The sequence below is a fragment of the Schistocerca cancellata genome, chromosome 7 (assembly GCF_023864275.1).
Source record: "Schistocerca cancellata isolate TAMUIC-IGC-003103 chromosome 7, iqSchCanc2.1, whole genome shotgun sequence".
NCBI lineage: Eukaryota > Metazoa > Arthropoda > Insecta > Orthoptera > Acrididae > Schistocerca > Schistocerca cancellata.
This window is the reverse complement of record NC_064632.1, coordinates 551037897-551057537: the sequence shown is the minus strand read 5'-3', so window position 1 is coordinate 551057537 and position 19641 is coordinate 551037897. Positions and strand designations below refer to the sequence as shown.

At 45.3% G+C, this 19641-nt stretch overlaps 1 non-coding gene and 1 pseudogene across 1 annotated transcript; both read right to left on the bottom strand.

Moving 5' to 3' along the window:
• Nucleotides 1–387: 387 nt before the first annotated feature.
• LOC126093852 (5S ribosomal RNA) lies at nucleotides 388–505 on the bottom strand (annotated as a pseudogene).
• A 6079-nt stretch (nucleotides 506–6584) lies between these two features.
• Nucleotides 6585–6666, bottom strand: Trnas-gga (transfer RNA serine (anticodon GGA)). The gene is given in 2 exon segments: nucleotides 6585–6619; nucleotides 6629–6666. It is a non-coding gene; the product is annotated as a tRNA-Ser (tRNA).
• Between the last annotated feature and the right edge of the window lie 12975 nt (nucleotides 6667–19641).

The window sequence follows — 19641 nt, the reverse complement described above, 5'->3', positions numbered from 1 at the left end:
TTGTCGGTGTCGAAGTAGTAGTTCGTCACATGCCGCTTCATTGATGAGCTTGACATAGACCACGCTGCTGACTATAGATAAGTGTATTCCAACTAGAGCGTCAGGTTCGATTTTCACCTCGTCCCGTAAATAACGTTCAATCTCGGAAGCCTTCGGTCGAGCATATTCGTTAACAAAACTAAATTTCGGTGTCGATTTGCGGAACGAAAAGGCCATGATTCGTTCTATGTATACAGCGACACACCGCTACACACTTAACGTAAACACCTCTCGCGCAGACGTGCGGCAGGGACGTAAACACCGTCCGAACCGCTGCGCCGCCGAAGGCTGACTGCCGGTCGAGTAGCTCCTCAGTTGGCATCACGAGGCTGAGTGCACCCCGAAAAATGGCAACAGCTCATGGCGGCCCGGACGGTCACCCATCCAAGTGCCGGCCACGCCCAACAGCGCTTAACTTCGATAATCTGACGGGAACTGGTGTATCCACTGCGGCAAGGCCGTTACCTACAATAAAAAAAGCGGACCACAAAATCATTTCGACTTTCCTTTAAGTGGTCCAAACTATAAAGGAAATTCGCATACTTAAGCAAACATATACAGTCTGGATCCTTTATAAAGCTAACGTCCAGTTAATTCCTTATGAACATATTTGCGCCATATCTTTTCCTCGACATGATTATAGCGCCGCGTTTCTCGAATCCATTCCGTCTTCGACCATCACTAAGCTGCAGGTGAGACAGCCCTTACAAAACAACGCCATTGGTGGTACAATTGCCAGAAAGAAAGAATTACGTTACGGAATTAAATTCCAGTTTATCCGCTTCAACGGAATACATACAACACAACTAATTTAAAAATCCCATATAAGTAAAATATTTCCTTCTGATCAAGTTGTTGTTTGTCGTAGATTCTTTCGTAACATGTACTACAAACGGAAACCAAAATACCGTGTGATCCCCACGCTTTCTCTTGTGTGCCACGATAATTTGTATTGCCCCTTCACGACACTTTGGGTTTCGTGCTGTCGTGTTTCAGACACACAACATATGGAGCTTCTTGTTTATGGCTTGTGCCACTCTTTCCAGTTTTCTATAAGTAATGTGTCAGTATTTTACAGTCCTTCTTATTAATTGATAATTCGGTAATATTCGCACCTGAATTCTTCGAAATAAATTTATTGCATCCCTCTTGTAGTCTGGGTGTACATCACTTGTCTCATTTATCCTACAGAGCAGGTGGAATAGTTTTGTCGTGCTATGCTCTCCCAAGGATTTCAGTACTTGCGAGGGAATGCCGTTGACTCTAGAGTAGCTGAGCAGGGCTATTTCAAGATTTGAAGAGACATGGTTTAAACGTACGCAATTTAAAGTGACACTAGTAAATAATCAGGATTCCTACGAGGGCAGATAATGAAAGCCACTGATAAGGACCTCCAGTGTCAGCTTACACATCTGTGCTGCTTCTATACAAGGTCAGTCTCCCCAATCCACTTTCCCCAGGCAACCACCTCAATTTGATCAAGGTCATGTAGGGGAATCGCTGTCCTACCCATGCACCTTAGGCGATTGTGAAAGTAATTCTCAAGGTCACCCAAGTGAACCCCACAACCCAGTCTCCCTGGAAAACTGGACTTGTTATACTGAAGTTAATGACACAACTCGATAACTGTGAAGTTATATAAAGTAAGTGGGAAACTCCTGAACAAGTGGGAATACCATAAATTGTGGGAATCCCCTCTCCCCCCCTGGATCAATAAGATTCGAACTCCCCCTCTCATATTATCCTTTACTTCTAGTTCAGTTGAGTAGGGCCCTTCATTTGAGCTCTGTGCATCGTGGGGAGAGGTTCAGGTTTGTCATTAACAAATTATTATTAACAATAATTCTATTCTGAAAGGTACTGAAATAACGGAATTGATCTAACCAGTTAACTAATGGTTTATTATTAACAATTTCTTTTTTGCAGTACATTTTTACAATAATTTTTCATTCTTTACTAGCAATACATTATTTTATGGTTTTATTGACAAAGGTATTTGTTTCTGATGACATATTTTTGATGACATACATATGGAAGTTGTTTTCCAAAGCTATAAAAAATAGCTTGTATACGTTAATTAGTTACATGTCTACATTGGCTTTATTTACGAAATAATTCTTTTGTTTCGATGACGTATTAGTATCAGATACACTAAACATTAAAGCTGTTATGGATAGCCGGCCGCGGTGGTCTCGCGGTTCTAGGCGCGCAGTCCGGAACCGCGCGACTGCTACGGTCGCAGGTTCGAATCCAGCCTCGGGCATGGATGTGTGTGATGTCCTTAGGTTAGTTAGTTTAAGTAGTTCTAAGTTCTAGGGGACTGATGACCACAGCTGTTAAGTCCCATAGTGCTCAGAGCCATTTGAACCATTTTTGTTATGGATAAGAAGAACTTTACTACGCTTACCATTTAGTTCCGATTTGCACTTTTCACTCTGTTATACAATATTTATTTTCTCCTTCTGATTGTTCTATATAAAATATTCACATTATCTTTCTGATCATGTTATATACGGTATTTCTATTGTTATAATTTGTTTCTGATCAGATATTTCTATATGCGGTATATGGGAAACTGGGACTAGCATCAGCAGGTGAAGAAAAAGAACACACACACAAACTATGACTAGCAATTCCTCAAACTATTCCTCGCATGTGTAGTATCAACAATTTAATGGTAAATACGCAGCTGCACACTAAGTCACTCCAATGAATAGTGTGAGAATGGTAAGTTGTTAATCCTGCCGCCACATACGAAACATTTGTTCTCGTGACATGATAGCTTTACTTTCACCTGCAGTGCAGTATGTACCTGATGGCCCTACAGTTGAAAGACAATCTGTGAACAATTTCTCTGATCTTTCATCAGGCTGAAAACCCAATTCCTTTGTGGTGATATTCCGAAAGGCTTACCAGCTACATACTCAGACACGTCGAATTTATCGTGATTCTATGTAATTACCTCATAAGGCGCAACCTTGCACTCAGTTGATGAAACTGGCTGTATCCCTATAGAGTTAACAGGGTATTGGCGAAGTATGGGCTCCCCGCTCACAGTGGATCAGTACGGGTTATTGCAACAAGCCTGCTATGAGGTTTACTACTGCAGCCTGCTGTGAGTCAGAGTTACTCCCAGAAGGATGCCACAAGTTGGAGTTATTCCAGCAAGGCTGCCACATATTGAGGTTACTCTCGCAAGCCTGTCGTAAGTTGGGGTTAGTCAGCAAGCCTGAGCCTAACTAGGATACTCCTGTAAGCCTGCCACAATTTGGCGCTACTCCCACGAGCCTGCCCGCGAGCTGGAGTTACTCCTGCAAACCTGTTGTGAGCTGGAGTTACTCTCACATGCCTACCTCAAGTCATAGTAATCTCCAAATGTCGTCTGCGTTTCAGCTCCCCCACAAGTTACTCGCAAGTCACACATACTCCTACACAGGGCAGAGTTACTCCCACATGTTACCTTCGAGACAGAGTTACTCCCAAAAATTGCCTGGAAGTTGTACTTCTCCCACACATAACCTCCAAACTGTAATTTTTCCCACGAGTTGCCGCCAAACAACTTTTACTGCCACAAGTTTCGCCCAAGCAATTGTTAGTCACACAATTTACCGCAATCTTTTGGCAAGTCCAGAAGTTACCTGTAAGTCTTAGTTACTCCCAGAAGATACTGCCATGTCATAGATATGTGACATACCTTTGTTTGGGAACTCCTGCATGCATGGGACTAGAATAAGTGGCAGGAAACCCTTCTCCCCCTTGGACCAATAAGATCTGAACTCTCCCTTCCTTGTTGTCATTTACAATTTTTTCCAGTTGCGTAAAACTCTTTTTTCAAAATCTGTGCATCGTTGGGACAGGTTCAGGTTTGTTATTAAAAGGTTACTATTAACAGTGATTCTGTGTATGTTATTAACAAATTATTGTAAGCAAGCATCTGCTGTGAATAGGACTGAAATAACAACAATGATATAACAAATTAACTAATTAATAATTTCCATTCTGGAATACATTTCTTTATAATAATTTTTTGTTCATTATTTATTCTTTCTCTTATGATTTTATATACCGGTCTATTTGTTTCTGATTACATACAATAATGGTTCAAATGGCTCTGAGCACTAAGGGACTTAACTTCTAAGGTCATTAGTCCCCTAGAACTTAGAACTGATTAAACCTAACTGACCTAAGGACATCACACACATCCATGCCCGAGGCAGGATTCGAACCTGCGACCGTAGCGGTCGCGCGGTTCCAGACTGTAGCACCTAGAACCGCTCGGCCATCGCGGCCGGCGATTACATACACACCGTGTTTTTATCGAAAGGTATATTTGCTTCTACACAATAATTTACAATGCTATGTAACTTTCCGTAAGTTCATATTTCGGCTTTATTTGTTTTTATGAATCCATACACAATGGGCTACAGCGTTGTGTGGCGGCTGCAAGGATGGTATCACCATGAACTGTTGCATCCGCTACAGATCGCACACAGACTTGTCCTGCACAATCTGAGCCAGTGAAGCCCAGTTTTAACACTGCTCGATATGGCACAGTCTGAGGTTTGCAGTCAATGTCCTGATTCAGATATCAGCTGTGCTACTTCCGAAAAAATACCCCCCTCCCCTCCTCCGTTTTCCATTATATTTGTAGTCAGATTCCACTGCTAATGTGTCGTATTAAATGTCTTGGGGAATATTTCTGGGCCGAATCCGGTTTCATGACCTAATATGAGCACTCAGGTTCTGTTTAATAAAGCGGTGGCAAGCTCACGAGCCACGTGAGGTGTGAGGGAACGGGAAAAGACGTCACTGAACGTATGTTTCGCGCAGGGAAGCTAGCGCACATATACGGCGGAGCTCGGCACACGGTGGGAGAGAGATACTGGCGCCAGCGTGAGATACGGCACGCAGCGGGACATGGCGATATCTCACTGACGCCCCGCGCCTCCAGTGTGGCCAACACTCCAGCTACTCGGCCGTCTTCAGACAGGGGCGAGGCGAATCTTGTTTCTCACGTCGACACAACTGCACAAAATACTCTCGGCAGTCTCGCCGCATAAACCTATGATAATACACAGCCCTTTCGAACATTGCCTCCACTATTTTCATGACGAACAACTGATGTCCTCATCGAGGCAGAGATGACGCCGATTTTAGCGATACGACTGCTTCCCACTGCAGCTTACACTGAGGTGAGGTCATGTGATAGCGATACACACGTATACAGATACCGGCAGTACCGCGTACCTAAGGTACAAAAGATCAATTTGTACTCTGGTGATTCATGTGAAAAAATTTATTCTTGGTCTAGGCCGCATGACTAGAATTAACAATCTTTGAAAGCGGAATGGTTGTTGGAGCTAGACTAGGGTGTCCATTTCATTTCCATTGAAAAAGGGGACATTTAAAATAAATTAGAGAAAAGCCTGGGACAATGATGAAAAAAACGGGACATAAATATTGCATTGACTAAATTTAATACACATACAAGTTTACCTTTACAACGTGCACTCAGATGATCCCAAATCATTTTTTTCAATTATTCTGCCACACTATCACCGTACTTTTCACTTTTATGTACTTTATCAAGAACTGCATTTTCGTTTGAAATTGTGTCACTAAAGTCAGTACACGATACACCATTAAAGTGTGTTCTGACAATGAGCAAGGACCTCACTGCTTCAACTTTCATTCTGTTTTTTTCGTCTGACCACAAAGAGTTCACTAACGAAAACACACGTTCCACCATGACCAATAGCAAATTTTGATCTGCACAACATACATTCTACAGGTTCTCCACTACCACTGATAAAAGGAAACACGTTTCCTATATTGCTGTTAAAATTACACTTACGTTTTGGCACAATGAAACAGTGATTGCACAGTGCAAAACATTAACAGTGTGGTGACGAAAGCCAGAGAGCAAGTGTCAGTGGTGTAGAGTATCTCTGGACCGCAAGGACGGATTCAGTAGGACGATTTAGAAGGGAAGAATCTTCGTTGTTATTCGTAACCTATAGCGAGTTTAAAATTACCTGCGATTTTTGACAGTTCGGTACATGTTTGGGGTATGCTGAAAGTCATCACACGCTTCCTAGCGTAAATAATTTTGCAGTTAATACCAAGACAAACAAACAGTAGCGTAAAATACTCTAGCCAAGCGGAAACATAAAAAAAACGGGACATTTGAGCGCCCTCAAAAAAACTTTCGGGACAGCGGGACATTTTGGTAAAAAACGGGACTGGTTCGGGAAAAACGGGACGAATGGACACCTTAAGCTAGACGCATGCGGCATTCCGTTTCGGAAATCTTTAGGGGACTCAATATTCCAAGATCCGCAGTGTCAAAAATGTGCTAAGAGTACCAAATTTCAGGCATTACCTCTAGAATGCAGTGACCGACGGCCTTCACAATGGGGAACAGTGGCGTTTGTGGTTGGTTCAAATGGCTCTGAGCACTGTGGGACTTAACATCTGAGGTCATCAGTTCCCTTGAACTTAGAACTACTTAAACCTAACTAATCTAAAGACATGACACACATCCATGCCGGAGGCAGGATTCGAACCTGCGACCCTAGCGGTCGCGCGGCTCCAGACTAGCGCCTAGAACCGCTCGGCCACACCGGCCGGCGTGGCTTTTGTGTAGAGTTGTACTGGACTCGTAACCGTATCGATTGGGCCATACACGAATGGAAAACCATGGCCTCATCAGATGAGTCACGATTTCAGTTGGAAAGACTGTGACGCTTTCTAATGCTGTCTGCTGGCACATAAACGATCAGCGTAGGAGTAATATCATTTTTCTATGGCCAGGCAGTTTTCTTCACCTCATCGAGATACGTGAAAGCGACGCGTCTCTTATTTCAGTCAATATTTGTTGATTATGTCCGCTGTTTGCGCTAATTTGAGTCAGACTCTTTCGTTACTATACTACTGGCCATTACTATTGCTACACCAAGAAAAAATGTAGATGATAAACGGGTATTCATTGGACAAATATATAATACTAGAACTGACATGTGATTACATTTTCTCGCAATTTGGTTGCATAGATCCTGAGAAATCAGTACCCAGAACAACCACCTCTGGCCATAATAACGGCCTTGATACGCATGGGCATTGAGTAAATGAGCTTCGGTGTCCTGTACAAGTACAGCTGCCCATGCAGTTTCAGCACGATACCACAGTTCATCAAGAGTAGTGACTGGCGTATTGTGACGAGCCTGTTGCTCGGCCACCATTGACCAGACGTTTTCAGTTGGTGAGAGATCTGTAAAATGTGCTGACCAGGACAGCAGTCGAACATTGTCTGTATCCAGAAACGCCCCTACTGGACCTGCAACATACGGTCGAGCATTATTCTGCTGAAATGTATGGTTTCGCAGGGATCGAATGAAGGGTAGAGCCACGGGTCGTAACATATCTGAAATGTAACGTCAACTGTTCAAAGTGCCGTCAATGCGTACAAGAGGTGACCGAGACGTGTAATCAATGGCACCCCATACCATCACGCCGGGTGATACACCATGATACACCATTATGGAGACCATCATGATGCTGTAAACAGAACCTGGATTCATCCGAAAAAATGACGTTTTGCCATTCGTGCACCCAGGTTCGTTGTTGAGTACACCATCGCAGACGCTGCTGTCTGTGATGCAGCGTCAAGGGTAACCGCAGCCATGGTCTCCGAGCTGATAATCCATGCTGCTGCAAACGTCGTCGAACTGTTCGTGTAGATGATTGTTGTCTTGCAAACGTCCCCATCTGTTGACTCGGGGATCGAGACGTGGCTGCACGATCCGTTACAGCCATGGTGATAAGATGCCTGTCGTCTCGACTGCCAGTGATACGAGGCCGTTGGGATCCAGCACGGCGTTCCGTATTACCCTCCTGAACCCACCGATTCCATATTATGCTAACAGTCATTCGATCTCGACCAACGCGAGCTGCAATGTAGCGATACGATAAACCGCAATCGCGGTAGGCTACATCCGACCTTTATCAAAGTCGGAAACGTGGTGGTACGCATATCTCCTCCTTACACGAGGCGTCACAGCAACGTTTCACCAGGCAACGCCAGTCAACTGCTGTTTGTGTATGAGAAATCGGTTGGAAACGTCCCTCATGTCAGCACGTTGTAGGTGTCACCACCGGCACCAACCTTGTATGAATGCTCTGAAAAGCCAATCATTTGCATATCACAACATATTCTTCCTGTTGGTTAAATTTTGCGTCTGCATCATGTCATCTTCGTGGTGTAGCAATTTTAATGGCCAGTAGTGTAAGTTTGGATTCAAGTTATTACTACCATCTAGGTTCGTTGTTGAGTTGTTGCCGCCAAAGATGCTCATTAATAGTTACTAGGCGGACGATTCGTATTGCAAAATGAACTGATATCTTTGATTTGTGGAGCATGTGTACACCAAATTAATTCTTCCAAAATGTCACTGGGGTCACAGAATATAGCACGATGTTCTGTCCGTTGAAAATTATTCCCTTTAATATTAATGTGGAAATTACTACTATTATTATTATTTTTATTATTATTATTGTTATTGTCCAATACACTGTCCACTTCTCGTGATACTCTGTTCGAAATCGTAGAACACTAGAGTTTTTCCTTAACTCTGCTTTTATTAACACAGTTTTTTTCTATGACTCAGTAGCTTGAATGATCACACTTTAACCAGATAATAAATGTCCAAACTGAGTCTATAATGGCAAGTCAGGTACGCCGCCATGTTTGAGTTGTAGCTTCGGCAGCAATTGAAATTCTTCAATTGGAATTAATGGTATCGATCTTATAACGATTGAGACGTTCGCTGGATGTTAGCATTGTCTCCATTCTGTCACTTTTCGTACTTTTTACAATAAATTAAAAGAGTAGAAATTTACTTTTAACGAACCCGGTTTCCAACGAAGTTAACTATTTCTCGCTGTAACACATGAACTTATGAGACGCAAACACTCAGCACTCAAACGCTAAAAGCTCTCGCTCTAAAATCTCGAACACAAAGACTCCCAGATACTGGAAAATTACAAACGCTAAAGACTCCCAGACGCTAAGGACGTTAACAATATATGCACTGAATTTGTATGGTAGCTGTGAAACAGAAGGGACGTTAGATAGAAACTCTTTGAATAAAGCCCACTGCTACTTTGCATACAATACTCTATTCCGTTGGCTCTGTACAGGATGGCGGGTATGGGCAGGCGGTGGGCGTTATGGAATAATAGTGTAATTTTTAGAGAAAGGCCATTTATTGGCTAAAGCATGATAAAAAGGGGCTACATAGGCCTAGGGAGGTGAGGGTGAGCCAGAGCTTACAATTTGGCGAACATTGTTCGCGAAGCTACCGAAAGTGGTTGTCTGCCAAAACTAAGTCCACAGTGCCGCAGCACCGGGAGAAGCGAGAGATGTTCAGTGCTACAGGGCGCGCATCCGACTCGCGGGTGAGCAAGAATACAAGAGAGCGAGCCCGGCGACGGGCGGCCGGGTATGTTCGACGCACCACGCGGCTTCCTCCGCCCTGATTGGTCAGGACCGAGCAAACCGTGCGGGCGGCATGGAACTTTCCAGAGCGTTGCCTGCTAAGCGACGCCTGGGGCGGCGTTACCTCGTCAGCACATGAGAGAGGCGCGTGAACAAGGTGCCCTTCATCGGTGCTGACTTCCTGTTACTATACCGTGGGACGAAAGAATTTACAGGCAGCTAACACTGCCGGCCGTGGCTTGGCCGTAATGGGAAAACGAAGTTACCGGTTTGAGGCTCATGTAATAAAGTAAAATCCCTTATTGTCTGGCTCATCCTTTACAGCTCTTATTATTCTTTTCTTCCACTTTTCTCTATTTTCAAACTGGAATTCGTGATTTTATATGAAATGTGGGAATTGTTCATGGCCAGTTCGAATAAATTTTTGCTTAAAAGAATCAGATATGTAACGACGGATTACAAGAGCTGATGGTGGGGTTCGAGTGTGGTGCAAACCCCACAGCGCCACGGAACCACGCTATCAACAATGCAGTGTACAAGTTGGTGATGGCTCCATAATGGTGTGGGCTGTGTTTACATGGAAAGGACTGAGTCTTCTGGTCAGTTTGTGCACAAAATCTGGCACTGGCAACAGTTTCTCAATTATGAATGGCAATAGAGGCAGCGTGGCTCAATATTTTTGATGCCGGGCAAAAGGAGGTACGACACGCCATTAGAAGACATCCCACGACTTCTGTCACCTCAGAGTGTATGACGCGGTGAATTTCTCTGTCTACACTAGGTCTACACTGTGTAACACAGTTAAAGGGTCCTTTTTTGGACCTCATAACTATCTTCCATTGCCAGTCAGGAGTTCCAAATTAGGCTCAAAGATTCCTACCACCTTCGTCTGTAACAGTACATTGAACGTGGCGCCCTGCGAGATCAGCCTCGCTCTTGGTGAAGCTTCAAACAGCAAGGTGTCGACACATGTGAAGAAAAGACCTGAGCTCAGAAGTTTATGTCAGGTGTAAGGTACAAGAAGTTTCACCACATTTCTGCCCACCACCACGGTGGACGTGTCGCACAATGGCAAGGTCGTCAGTTACTCCTTAACATTTCACATTTCATCCTTCCTTGAGCCTGTGGAATGGAGGTCAAAACCGCGACACTCAGCATCGAAGTCATGCCGTTTTCTTATCGGAGGCTGAGGAACCATTTTAGACTCACCATCACAGGCAGGTAGGCAACCCCTTCAACACCCCTTAGATTCCATATGGCCACAAGCAGATGGCAGCTGCGGAGTGCAGCGCCAGTCACCTGAATGGCTATCGAAAACTATCTACAGGTACAATTGCAAAGAGCTCAACAAAGGTGCAAGGGTGGCAAAGAGTGTTGCCAAGCTTTAAGTTCTTAGAGGGACCCTTTTCCACTTTTATCATGCAAGTATCGATGTTGTACTTCCTACTACCCCGCTCCCCCCTTCCTTCATCATCGTGATCATGCCACAGAAGGACACAAAACAGGAGAACTGAAAAGCATAATAACCATTTCTTGCTCCGGGTCCCGTTCGGGTTTCTCCGAATAGTATTGAACAATCCCTACTGGTTCCACCATGTATACCAGAGCGTTTCACTCCAAAGCGATCAGATGACGTTCAGTAGTACTGAAGCCCCATGATGTCCTTAGAGACGAGCTGAATCGTCAGTACTGTCGAACCTCCTCAAGACCGTCCCGTCTCACCGCACTGCCAACTGTCGCTTTTGGAAGCGAAATGTGTGGGAACAAACGCTCCGAGAGAAGGTCAGTTCCGCCACACACCGTCAGGTGGCTTGCGGAGGATGGATGTAGATGCAGATGTAGAAAGTATGGTTTCATGGACGCCCATTATGCAACCTCCTGAGGCCTTTTTGTGTCGATTCTGAGTGGTGCTGAGTCTGAAATGTTTGCTGTGGTGTCACCGCCAGGCACCACACTTGCTAGGTGGTAGGTTTTAAATCGGCCGCGGTCCGTTAGTATACGTCGGACCCGCGTGTCGCCACTGTCAGTGATTGCAGACCGAGCGCCGCCACACGGCAGGTCTAGAGAGACTTCCTAGCACTCGCCCCAGTTGTACAACCGACTTTGCTAGCGATGGTTCACTGCCAAAATACGCTCTCATTTGCCGAGACGGTAGTTAGCATAGCCTTCAGCTACGTCATTTGCTACGACCTAGCAAGGCGACATTACCAGTTACTATTGACACTGAGTCACGTACAGTCAAGAGCGACGCTCATCATTTATGGATTAAAGTTAAGTATTCCACCAGATACGTCCGTTTTCCTAAAGTCTAAATTTCTTGTTCTGTTCCAGACCTCACGCCAGCCCGCGTGAGCTAAAACGCGTGCCTTTCGGCTACCTCTAGTACCCGGTGTTGGCTCTCCTGCCAACCCACAACATTTGCCTAGCCGACCAGTAAGGAAACAACCTGATTTCAGCGCTGGACTTTGCTGTCATGACTGCAACAGAGATGTTAAAAGGAGGGGTGAAATGAACCTAAGGTGAGGTGTGACCACCTTTCCGTCGTGTAGCACGTCCGCGGCCGTGTTGATCAGAATTATGATGAAATTTAGTGCCAATGCCAGAACCAGTTAACCCATTTTAGACATGAAATGAACTTATGGGCTGCAGGCTACTTTTCGTCTGTATCGACACATCGCTACTTGAATCGTCGGCGAGCCCGAGGCTAACGTCGCAGCACTTCATGCTTTTGCACTACTACAGAGGAAAGTTGTTCGCACCTTTGAGCTAAATTTAAAACTTCTGCTTCGCAGTGAAAGAGAATCAAGAGGTTTCAAAGAAGTGATACATCAATTGTGTTGCGCAGCGTACAAGTCTTCTCCGCAATCCACACCAGTGCCTGGCAGAGGGTATCGAAGCACTTTCAGACGATATCTCTACCATTCCTCTCTCGAATAGCATGCAGGGAAAACGAACACTTAAAACCTACCGTATGGGCTCTAATTTCTCCCGATATACACTCCTGGAAATTGAAATAAGAACACCGTGAATTCATTGTCCCAGGAAGGGGAAACTTTATTGACACATTCCTGGGGTCAGATACATCACATGATCACACTGACAGAACCACAGGCACATAGACACAGGCAACAGAGCATGCACAATGTCGGCACTAGTACAGTGTATATCCACCTTTCGCAGCAATGCAGGCTGCTATTCTCCCATGGAGACGATCGTACAGATGCTGGATGTAGTCCTGTGGAACGGCTTGCCATGCCATTTCCACCTGGCGCCTCAGTTGGACCAGCGTTCGTGCTGGACGTGCAGACCGCGTGAGACGACGCTTCATCCAGTCCCAAACATGCTCAATGGGGGACAGATCCGGAGATCTTGCTGGCCAGGGTAGTTGACTTACACCTTCTAGAGCACGTTGGGTGGCACGGGATACATGCGGACGTGCATTGTCCTATTGGAACAGCAAGTTCCCTTGCCGGTCTAGGAATGGTAGAACGATGGGTTCGATGACGGTTTGGATGTACCGTGCACTATTCAGTGTCCCCTCGACGATCACCAGTGGTGTACGGCCAGTGTAGGAGATCGCTCCCCACACCATGATGCCGGGTGTTGGCCCTGTGTGCCTCGGTCGTATGCAGTCCTGATTGTGGCGCTTAACTTGCACGGCGCCAAACACGCATACGACCATCATTGGCACCGAGGCAGAAGCGACTCTCATCGCTGAAGACGACACGTCTCCATTCGTCCCTCCATTCACGCCTGTCGCGACACCACTGGAGGCGGGCTGCACGATGTTGGGGCGTGAGCGGAAGACGGCCTAACGGTGTGCGGGACCGTAGCCCAGCTTCATGGAGACGGTTGCGAATGGTCCTCGCCGATACCCCAGGAGCAACAGTGTCCCTAATTTGCTGGGAAGTGGCGGTGCGGTCCCCTACGGCACTGCGTAGGATCCTACGGTCTTGGCGTGCATCCGTGCGTCGCTGCGGTCCGGTCCCAGGTCGAGGGGCACGTGCACCTTCCGCCGACCACTGGCGACAACATCGATGTACTGTGGAGACCTCACGCCCCACGTGTTGAGCAATTCGGCGGTACGTCCACCCGGCCTCCCGCATGCCCACTATACGCCCTCGCTCAAAGTCCGTCAACTGCACATACGGTTCACGTCCACGCTGTCGCGGCATGCTACCAGTGTTAAAGACTGCGATGGAGCTCCGTATGCCACGGCAAACTGGCTGACACTGACGGCGGCGGTGCACAAATGCTGCGCAGCTAGCGCCATTCGACGGCCAACACCGCGGTTCCTGGTGTGTCCGCTGTGCCGTGCGTGTGATCATTGCTTGTACAGCCCTCTCGCAGTGTCCGGAGCAATTATGGTGGGTCTGACACACCGGTGTCAATGTGTTCTTTTTTCCATTTCCAGGAGTGTAGATGGGCGTCAACAAAATATTTTTGCATTCAGAGGAGAAAGTTTGTGTGAAATTTCGTGCAAAGATCTTGCCGCAAAGGAAAGCACGTTTCTTTTAATGAATGCCATCCCAACTGATGCATCATAACCGTGACACTGTCTCGCCTAATTCCCATTAATACTGAAAGAGCTGCCCTCATAATTTTTTCTAGCTTCTCCGTCAGTCCTATCTGCTGCGGATCGCAGACCGTGCATACGTATTCCATAAATGGACAGACAAGCACATGTCGACATTCACATTTGTAGAACTGTTACATCTTGTAAGAGTTTTGATAATAAAACGCAATCGTTGGTGCGCGTTGCCCACAGCATTATCTATGAGGCCGTTGCACTTTAAGTTGTTTGTAATTGCAATTCTACTCATTTAGCTGATTTGATAGCTTTCCTATTTGTGTGATTTATAGAGAAACCGAAATTTAATGGTTTCATTTTTGTACTTATGAGGAAGACTTTACACTTTTCATTATTTAGAGCGAATTGCCACTTTCAGCACCATACAGATACCTTAATTAATATGTTTGCAACTGGTTTTGCTCTTCTAATAATTGTACTAGGCGATAAATGATTGCATCATCTGCACATAATCTAAGAAAATTGCTCAGGTTTTCTCCTGAATCGTTTACATAGATTAGGAACTGGACGGTGCCTTTGACGCTCCCTAGGGGTCCGCCGCTCGTGGTCTCGCGGTAGCGTTCTCGCTTCCCGAGCACGGGGTCCCGGGTTCGATTCCCGGCGGGGTCAGGGATTTTCACCTGCCTCGAGATGACTGGGTGTTTGTGTTGTCCTCATCATTTCATCATCATCCAGGAAAATGGCGAAATTGGACTGAGCAAAGGTTGGGAAATTGTACGGGCGCTGATAACCACGCAGTTGAGCGCCCCACAAACCAAACATCATCCTCATCATCATCCCTAGGGGAACCCCAGATAGCACTTCCCAGCTACTCGATGACTTTCCGTTAGTTACTACGAACTGCGACATTTCTGACAGGAAATCACCAGTCCAATCTCGCAGTTGCGACGATACTGCATAACATGCAATTTGATTAGAAGTCGCTTGGGAGGAACAGTATCATATGCCTTCTGTAAATCTAGAAATACGGAATCAGTTTGAGATCCCCTGTCGATAGCACCCATTAATTCATGTGAACAAAGAGCCAGTCTGTTGTGTGCCACGAGAATGTTATTTTGTAAATCCGTGTCAGCTGTGTGTTAATGCCGGCCGCTGTGGCCGAGTGGTTCTAGGCGCTTCAGACGGGAACTGCTCGACCGCTACGGTCACAGGTTCGAATCCTGCTTCGGGCATGGATGTGTGTGATGTTCTTAGGTTAGTTAGGTTTACATAGTTCTAAGTTCTAGCGCTCAGAGCCATTTGAACCATTTGTGTGTCAATGAGTTGTTGTCTTTGTGGTAACTGATAATGTTTCATCACACCTTACGTTCCAAAACCCAGGTTAACGTCAGTGATATGGATGTGTACTTCAGCAATTTACTCCCATTTTATTTCCTAAGCGCTGGTGTGATCAGTGCTGCTTTCCCGTCTTTACGTACGGATCTTTCATCACTCTATCGATTGTATATGATTGCTAAGTATTGGGCTATTGTATCGACAAAGGAACCTAATTAGTATGTTATATGGACGAGAAAACTAGCCTTCTGGGCCGCTGACGCCATGATACCGATTTTGGTATTCGTTGACGTCTTTGGTTTCTTTGCTAACTTACAGCTTGTAGGGCATCCCCTGTGGTGACGCTTTTACAGCATAGCGAGGACATTACTTTTGAATACATCGTGGGAGCAAGCAGTGATCAATATTATTACTAACAGTTACTATTAAAATCAGTCTTGATCACAAATTTATTTATTCTGGTAACAGGTTTAGCCACGCCCGTGGTCATCCTCAGACCAAAATAACGTATGAGCAGGAACCTCCTTACCACCAGAAGGAGGCTCCTGCTCATTCAGTGTTTTGGTCTGAAGATGACCACAGGCGTGGTCGAAACCTATTACCAGAATAAATAAATTTGTGATCAAGAATCATTTTAATAGTAACAATTAATAAAGCGAGGACAATCTAAGCGCGCGTACAGCTCGCAGTTACAGGGTGACAATTATTAATTAACTATATGAAAAAAACACGTAAATTAGTTACAAACTATGGCATGCACACACTTTATTCACAATGTAAACGTGACTACAGATATCCGTATTTAGATTATGACATGTCCGACATGCCTGCCAACATTGGAAATGATGTGGCGCGGACGAATAGCGAAACTGAAGTGTCTGAACATCGATGCCGTCGATGACCTCTTCAGTGGATCTTTCCAGCTCATCATTGTTTTTGGGATTATTGCTTTGCACCTTACCTTTAATATAGCGCCACCAAAAGGAGTCGCTTGTGTTCCGTATCTGGAGAATATGAGGACTAATTGAGGCCCATGCCAGTGGCCTATGGATACCCCAGAGCCAGAATACGGCCCCCTAAATGCTCCTCCAGGACATCATACAGTCTCCCGCTTCGATGGGGTCTGGCTTCGTCTTGCGTGATCCACACCTTGTCGAAATCAGGGTCACTTTCGATAATGGGGATGGAGTCATCTTCCAAAATCTTAACGTACCTTACCGTAGTCACAATGCCATCAAGGAATATCGCACCGATTATTCCGTGACTGGACATTGCACACCACACAGTCACCCTTGACGGTGGAGAGACTTCTCGATCGCGAAATGCCGATTCTCAGTCTCCAAATGCGCCAATTTTGCTTATTGCCGAACCCATCCAAATGAGAGTGGGCTTCGTCGCAAACCAAACCATGCAGCGCATACTAATTCCCATCATGCCCCGCGGCCAACCGTAGAGTTTGGATTTCCTAAAGCAAACCGTTCAAAAGTTACGACGATTTTATTTCATACAGTTCAATAATTATCACACTGTAGGTAATCCACTAAGAGGGCTTTTGGCTGGAGGTCGACGAGAATGCAGTCGTACTTGGAATGGTGGCTTGGTATGTAAATTGAAGGTGGGGGACAGAGAGGAAAGGAAAGGGGAGGAACTGATGATATCAGCTGCATCAGGACTTTATGCGGATTTAGCGGCGACGAGTGAAACTGTGTGCTGGAACAGGACACGAACCCCCAGGACAGGAACTCTTGCTCATCAGGCAGGTGCGCGAACCACTGTGCCACCGGTACACAGTGTTAATCGTAAATACGGTGACTTTATCGGTCCACAAGTACTCCCACCTAGCGCCACCACTTATTCGCAGTCCCCCTCCACGTCCACAGTGCTACCGCAGTAGGTCGAAGTTAAATGTTCAGCTGCGCGGTCTGTGGCGCCATGTCATGGGCCGCGCGACTGCCCCCGTTGGAAGTTCGAGTCCTCCTCGGGCATGTGTGTGTGTGTGTTGTCCTCAGTGTAAGTTGGTTTAAGTTAGATTAAGTAGTGCATAAGCTCAGGGACCGATGACCTCAGCCGTTTGGTCCCACAAGACCTTACGACAAATTTCCAAAATCTGCATCTACACTGGTGGTTGTACATTGATAGCCCGTCAAGGTGTATCGAAGAGATGAGGCCTTACTCGGTCTGCGAGGTGAACAGGTCACATGTTGCTGTTAGTTTTGTGGAGCTCCCTATGGTCTTGGTTGGTGGACGAGGCAACCTACATCGTATGTGATTGACTTCGGCCTAATACGGGAACAAAGGTCAGCTCCATATCTAGTGGGCTTTAATGCGTTATTTGAGGTTCGCGAGACAAATATGAGCCACTGAGAGCCAAAATTCATTTGACGAAACGTAAAAATGAAATATAATAATTACGTTTATTGCAGACATTTTTGTTATTTGTACCTTAAATTCCTTTTCATAGTCCCCAAAAGTTGGAATACCACTTTTCCTCTCAGCATTTTACTCCTAGTGGAATGTAAAGTGGTATAAATCAAGAGTTGTACCACCCTTCTCGTGGTATTTTTTGGTGAAGTTGAATACCTGAGAAGGAATACGCTGTCCTTTAATCTCGAATACTGCAATTTATTTGGAAAACATAAACGTAATGTCATACAGTGAATGTGAGTCTCTACTTATTGCTAACGTTACACACGTTTCTCTCACAAATTGAGTGAAAATAATTGCATTATTTTTGTTAAACACTAAATGCTACCTACCGAGTCTTTCTAAGAGTTCAGCAGCACGTTTATCTATAGAGTATAAAATAAATTGTTATTTATTAAATGTCGAAATGTCCTAAAGTGTGATTCTAAATGTGAAAAATGTGTGTGAAATCTTATGGGACTTAACTGCTAAGGTCATCAGTCACTAAGCTTACACACTACTTAACCTAAATTACCATAAGGATGCCCGAGGGAGGACTCGAACCTCCACCGGCACCAGCCGCACAGTCCATGACTGCAGCGCCTTAGTCCACTCGGCTAAAAAGTGTGATTCTTGTCATGCTGATATTTAAAGAGGCTTTCTAATGATGCATGTGTGTTTACCCGATTTCACCGTCCACGGAGTCTTCCTCTGCTAAAGGGTCAACAAGTCCATGATCCAGATTCTTGAGTGGGACTTGCAGCTGCTGGAAGGAATCCTGGTGCACCGGAGGAATGTGCAGGAGAATTGTCATCACGTCTATCCTTTTTGCCTCGGTGACAGGTCACACAACATTGTTGAGAGGGATGAGTTGAACATTAGACATGCGAGGAAGGTCTTGAGCACGATGTGAAGTTGTAATAGCCAAAGTTTTGGAAGTGGTCCCTGCATCAAGAGATTCTTTGTATGAAACGAGATATGGTCAGTCTTTCTGGGAACGAAGCCACTGAACGTGAAGCCACTTGAACTTTAATCTTTCTAAACGTCACGCTTTTCTCTAGCTCATTTGTTGAGACACAATAATTAAGGGCCATTCTACAAACGGTAAAGGGTTGCTTTCTTCTTGCCATTTGAAAGACATCACACTAATCATCTGAAATGAAAACTTGAGCGGTTCTCGATTTTGAGTCGGTAACTCCGAAATCCCGATCGTTTGGCAGAAAAGAGTGTCCCAATAACATGAACTTACGGTCAAGCGCATGTATCTCATTTCTTGATTTCTTTACAATCTCTATCCAAATAGGCGCACGATTAGAATTCTGATTTTGACCAGTTGCTGCGTCACTGTATGCTATTAAGTGATGAACATCATGGGCCTTAAAAGGCAAGAACCTAATTCTTGGGAGAACTTTAATACCAAAGACTCATCCCAAATGCACATAAAGGGAAGAGATACTACAAATCCAAAGTAAGACAACAATCCTAATACTTACTAGCGCTGTTGCAATGCCTTTTTGATTTTAGAGTGTAACTAAACACGCAAAACAACATAGAACAACAAGACCTCGTGGCCTTGCCGCTTGACTTGCACCACCATTCCTGCGAACGCACTTCGCTCTGGCGTGAGAGGAAGAATGCAATTGGCGCTTTCAAGCGGCTCGGTTGGGAGTTACCGTTATACACTGCTCTACAACAAATTTCCTTGCGTTATGAGTAAATTGAGTTATACAACTCAAAACTTTTGACTTAGACCATCTTCGTTCTCAGCACAGCACTACGTTTCGTTTGTTGTTCTTCGCCGATCATTCTACTGGCCAAAGTTTGCACGATGCATTAA